Below are 6,776 nucleotides of genomic sequence, written 5' to 3'. Positions count from 1 at the left end.
CTTAAACATTAAGATTTATACTCAAGGAAATGACTAAAGTAGTCAAACCTGTTCATTAGAAGGGGGTGAGTCCCAATAGGGTGAAGTCAGCTAAGATGGCCTATCAGGTCAAATGGGCCAAATAAGGTTGTAGCATCATATCTCTTTACATTTTTACAGAAAATCACAATAACTGATCTTGCATGGTTTCTTCAACACTTGTTGACATGTAACAATAATTCTTATTGGTCTGAGTTTTTTAAGGCGGGCAGGGCAGGGTGTAACATGAAGCTTGTCAGAGAAATTGTAAGGTTACTGAGCCTGACATAGAAAATTTCATTAATCACTAATAAGGGTACGAAAGCAATTATAAGTAAGCTTACCAACAAAGCAAAGGTTTATGAACAATGTTTTGACATGCTCTTTCAAATGAAAAAAGGTCATTTTTGGTAGAAATGGCTGGTTAAACTAAAATGGGCCACAATTTTCAGCTAAAATGCATGGGCTGCATACACACACACTTTTAGACAGATAGGTTTATAGGCCTAGATATGTATCCATACAAAATCTTAACAGTCTTTTAAAAAAAATGCATTGCAGACGTTATGGCAGGAGGACAAGCAAAGAAAGGAAACAGAGAGACGAGAAGAGAAAGGGAGAGAAAGGAAGATGTCAGTAAAATGGGCTGCATACACACACACGCACACACACACTTTTACACAGAAATTGAGGGTGAATATAGGATTATAGGCCTACTGTAGATATGTATCCATACAAAATCTTAACGGTCTTTAAAAAAATACAAGCATACACACATACATGCACACAAAAGACAGCAATGCACAGAAACGCACACCTATACAACATGATCAGTTCATTTTTAATTGCATTGATTAATTAAATATTTATTCAACTTTCTATTTAATGAAATACATTTACAGTGTTGCTATGGCACACTAAAGACAATAGTTTCAATTTACTGTTAAAAATAAAATGATTTAAACTGAAATTACCTGTGTTGTACTCTTTTTATATTGCCCCATTTTACATGAATGTTGTGCTCAAGAAGGTACCTGCTGATACTCTAACTCTCATAATTTTTCAAACTTTTATACTTGTTCACATTTAAAAAATATAAATATATTTAAGAGACCCATGCCAATTTAGCCTATAAGAATATCATTAGATCTCATGCATAGCTTATTTGATGGTATTATAAGTCATTTACCAAAACGTGGCCCATTTTAGCTGACTTCACCCTACTTTTAGCAGTATAGTGTATGTTGGGGGTTTAAACTGAATTAGTGGAAGAGTCAGACTCAGAACAGGTCCATCACCTCACAACATCATAGACTTCCTGTCTGCATGCCCTGATACTGATCTCTCTTTCTTTCTGTTTCCATCTTCATTTGACCATACAGCTTCTGTCCAGCCCCTCATCTCTCTCTCTCTCTCTGTGTGTGTGTGTGTGTTTGGTCACACTCCTGATCTTAATTGCACTATACGCCAGACGTCATCTGCACCCGCCGCTCATTAGATTCAGAGATTAATGTCTCCACTCTGGACCACAGCGCTGATTTATTCCTTTGCGCTAGTTACAAACAATCTCTCCAAGCAGCTCCAGTTTCCTTCAAATGTTTCTTTTTCTTTTCAGAAAGAAAGTCACTTGTTTAAAAATTATGCAAATGTAGGTTTGCTGCACAGTGAGTGAATCTCAGCTATGAATTTATAGCGAAGCCGGCCTCACGACTTAATTGGTGTTAAAAGGAAACTGGTTTTGTTTCAGCACATTGGCATTGTGCTGCTGTTTGAATTGTGCTCTGTGTAGCGAGACAGCCCCCTCCTGAGGAGCTCAAACAGAAATCTTTCTCTCCCACTTTCTGACTCTGAACTAGGAAAGTGTGACATGTTCACTTTCTGTGAAGGAGAAACAAAAGTCGCCATGAGAGGAGGCCACTCAGCACGGCTCGTTCAGCCTAATGGCATCTGTCCATTAGCATTTGTTCAAGTCAATTAAAAAAACTAAATGTTAAACAAGCGAGTGAAAGAAATACAATGTAACAAATGAGCTCATCAGATGAGGGTGACAAAAAAGTTGAAATGTTTTGCTACGCGGCTCTGGCAGGAAGGGGTTACCGAACCACCATTCAGGATGAACTGTTTATAGTCTCAGCTCTACTTACATACATCACCAGTGACAAAAAACAACAAGCACAGGACTGGAACTTTTCAATCAGTGTCAATCATTATAACCAGATGCACAGCGAACAAGTGCTTTCTTACTGCTTTCAAATGCATATTAATTGCAAAAATCGAACAAATCAAAATCACAATTTAGAATTTCAATTCACTATGACTTTGCCTGAGCTAAGCCATTAGATATTAGGACAACTGAAGTCTCATCAAAATGATTCAAAACAATATTCTGGAACACTGAAAACAAATCTTTTGCAAAAAAATAAAAATAAAGATTGTTTAAAGTACAATCTAGATTTGAATGTGAATGGCTTTTAATTAGCTGATGTTTAAGTTTTTCAAATATTCAGGTAAAAACTAATTTCATTTTGACTCCAGTGGCCACATCTCAAAATCCAATCAACAAATGATGCAGAGAACTAAGTCTCCATTTTTTCTGTTACACTTGCATGTACGTCACAATAAGGAAGTACAGGTCTGTCGCTACTTCAGTTTCATCGCAACTCTAAAATCACCTGTGTGTAGGCCAATATATTTGTTTCATCCTTGGTGTATGTAGCCTAAAATAACGCTCACTTTTTCTGAAACAATGTGAGTGATGTTTGCCTGTGCAAATGCTGCAAACATTAAGCTTGGTTATTATTGGTGGTTGCTAAAGGCTACAGATTTGAAAACACTAGGGACCATACACTAAACAACTGAGGATTGCACACTACCTTTTTGTAATTGACTTTTACTTGACTTTCAAGTCATTCCCGAAAGCAACAAACTCACACAGAAACATGCACCTCGTTGCTAGGAGACATATGAGAAATTATGTGTTCTAGAATCAACTGAAATATCAACTATGTCTGATATCATCTGACTGGAATCATAGTCTGAAGCTCATCATACACTACAAGACTTTGTGTGAGATCTGTCAATTCTGACTGCTCAAAATCTGCAGATCAGCAGAGTAAACCAGATTGCAAATTGAGGCAACAATCTAGACGAGTTGCATAGTGTATTCTGGCCTCAAGACTAGGCAAGACTCCAAGGTTAGCAAAAAAGTATATGTGGTACACAAGGAAAAAGACCAGATGCTGTTTTTTAAAAATAGATTTGAATGGAGCTGGCTTCACTACGCTACATAAACTGCTTTTGTGTGAAAACAACTTATCATTTAATGAACCAGCAGCCAATCGGCTAATCTTCACCATGTTTGTCATAAAACAATTGTATCGGATTGATCTATAAAAAAAAAAAAACTGCTGTTTTATAGAAAAGTCAAGAAGAATTTTGCAACAGGTAGGATTCAGTTAATGACAATTCTCATTTATTTCTAATGATATCTACAAACAGTAACACAACTCTGACAGAAATTCAGTGACAAAGCACATTCAGGTTGACCGTTACACTTTCTTCAGTTGTAGAGCTGCAGAGGTTGGTGTCTCCCAATAAGTCCATCTTTATTTAAGTGCTTTTTGTGCAGTTTCTAAGTTGGTCAAGGCATGCTTTTTTTTATTTTAATTTTTTTACTGTACCCCTATCTGGCTTCTCCTTCAACATAATTAAGTCTATGGGATTTCTCGCATCCATTTTAAAGTCCAGAAGGCTAAAATACTTAGAAATTAGATCACTTAGAAAAGTCACTCAAAGTCTGATATATAGGACGTTTATAGGTTAGTAGGATTATGGCTTTGTTCACATATGAGCAACAGTAATAATGATGCTTGTCTTATAACACCACTAATAATCGAAATATAGGTTAATGATTGAATTCCGAAGAAATTCTTCAATGAAATAAAGACCTTTTTGTGACATCGATCCTGTATAAGGTTAAATATCATCTCAAGGATGATCTGGTTTAGAAATTCCAGCTGTGATAAAAACAGGTAGATCTTTAAATCTAAAGTGAATCTCAAGCAGGAGAAACACCTGTCTGAAGTAGAAAGAGGTGTGTGTGTGTTTGCATAGCGTGATGCTTTGCCACATGCTCCTAGAAAACCTTGCTCTGTTACACACACACACACACACAAACATCAGAGCGCTCAGGTTTACAGCCCAACCTGCCCACCTGATCCTCCCCACCGTAATCAGTCTTCTGTTGGCACACGCAATTAAAAGATGTCAAACCTGGTTTCTTTAACCGTGTTTGGGTTTGACTTGTCAGCATGTCAAAGGGTATCTAAAGAAGGTCTCAATTAAGGCAGAATAAGAGAGGTCTGGAAAAGTGAGTTTGAGGAGAACTGCTGTCCCTCAGGCATGAGACGACGCACAGAGAGACAATGGTCCGGGAACACGATAAGGACGGCATGTCTGTCTCTCCCGCCCCCTGGGAATTCTGGGACTGAGACGCTGGGATTCCGAAGGAGAGGTATCAGGTTTGTAAGGCTGCTGCGGACGGCTGGGATGAGTTCCAAAGCCAGGGATACGGAGGCGCCACCAGGTAACGAGAGGCGCGGAGTTGACGTGCCAACAAGCGTAACCAGAGATCCAAAAACCCAGATTGAAACCTCCAGTCCATCATAATTACAGAGGGAAACACTGCTTTCGCTGGTTTCATCCAACTCAACATATACAGTATCCAGAACTCTACTGCACAAAACACCTTCCTTTAGGAAAACTCCAGATCTATATTCACACGGTTTGTAGAAATCAGAGACCTTTTTGTTCCTCCATTAAATATAAATGCCATAAAAAAATCACATTTCATAACAGTTCATAAAACATATCGTATAATTTATTGTATGATACATTTTATGATAAACAGATTTAATTTAGGCTTTTATTTCAATATAAACATTGCTCAACACACAGAGCAAATCAAATATGGTAAAGGAAGCTGAACTGTGACTTCCTTGACAAAAAATAAATAAAATAAAAAATAATAATAGAATAAAAAAAGAGGTTTGTTCTCACAGATTCTGTTGACCATATTTGATGTGCTCTATGTGTGCATTAATCAGTGTTTATATGTGAATAAAAGCCTAAAAGACATTGAAATTCATTATATAAAGTGATTAAAACACTCAAATCATATGGATTACTTTTACAGTGTCCAGAAATGGGGTTTGAATTGTTATGAGGGTGAGTACTGACGACATAATTTTGGATGAACTGTCCCCTTAATTTGTATTTGATCTGGATCAGACATCTAGCTCACATTCTTAAAAATAAAGGCTCCAAACGGGGGGGGGGGGGGGGATGCCTCAGAAGAACCATTTTAAGTTCCCCAAAGAACCTTTCAGTGAACAGTTCTTTAAAATAACCATTTTGTGTGAGTGAAGAACATTTTAAATAATGGAAAGGTTCTATGAATGTTAAAAAGTTTCTTCACTGAAACATATAGATGCCAATAAAGAACCTTCATTTTTACAGCATTGATACTGAACATTTACAATCCAATTCATGGAAGCATTTATAGCTGTCTCAGTTTAGGGAAGCAAGGATATCAAAAGCTAAACCCTGCTAATCTCAAAAAAGAGGTGCAGACAGTGAGATTCCTATAATCTAACCTTTTCTACACACAGCACTGAACTCAGATCACTGACTGACAGCCATTCTGATGGTGATGATGATGGATCCTCTAGAATAAAACACAAAAGGCTCTGTCTGCAGTGTGCGTTAGCTCTGATGCCTGTGCTCGGCTCTCAGGGGCTCAGCGGTTTGAGTGACTGCAGTCGGGGGAAACCCTGCAATACAAGCACATATTACAGTTTACACAGCTCTCTGAGTGGTGCCGCCAAGAACACAGTTATTTTCCCCAAAACACACATACATAGACCGTCAGCTGCTTTAAGACATTTCACCTGTGAGCGTTATGTACTAATGTAAGAATTTTAGTGGCGTGTTTTATAACACACATTAAAAATATGACAAGCAGGCCAGTGGAAATAAATGGCTGTGGGTTAAATAAAAAGCAACGAATACACAGAAGCAAGAAAGAAATCCTTGAGGAACCAAGATACTTAATGAAAAACCTGCTTAGGTAAGTTTAGACCACTTTCAAGTCCAAGATGGTCTTAACTAGTTTATATGGGAAATGCGGCTCTGCAAAGCTTATAAAGCTATAGTTAAGCTATTTATTGCTGCAGCAAAACCAGCCCAAGCAGTGTAGACAAGATGGGAGAAAGCAGGGGCGGCGCTGGGAATTCTGGGCCCTGTGCACTGACCTTGCCATGGGGCCCCCCGCAATCGCAAAATAATGTTCAGTTTGTCGCAATGGGCTTCCCCTTGCCAAGGGCCCCTGTTACTCTGTTTCACTATTACCCCCTGTCCGACGCCCCTGGGTGAAAGTGCCCAAATATTATGGTCAATTACTCTTAAAAATGAAAGGTTCAAGGGGGTTCTTTGCAGCAATTTGGTTCCTCAAAGAAAGTTTCAGTAAAAATTCTTCAAAGAACCATTATTTCTTAGTGTGAAGAACATTTTAATAATCTAAAGAACCTTTTTCCTACGGTGGCCCAGTAGTCCACAACACAACAAAATCGCTACAACACAATGAACTCTCCACAACACAACGAACTCTCCACAACACAACAAACTCTCCACAACAAAACGCAAAGGACTAATTTTGTTGTGTTGTTTTTGTTGTTTTCCGTTGTGTTGCGACTTGTTTC

This window comes from Barbus barbus (genome assembly GCF_936440315.1).
Source record: "Barbus barbus genome assembly, chromosome: 11".
Lineage (NCBI taxonomy): Eukaryota > Metazoa > Chordata > Actinopteri > Cypriniformes > Cyprinidae > Barbus > Barbus barbus.
The sequence above is the reverse complement of the archived record's forward strand: the minus strand, read 5'-3'. Positions refer to the sequence as shown.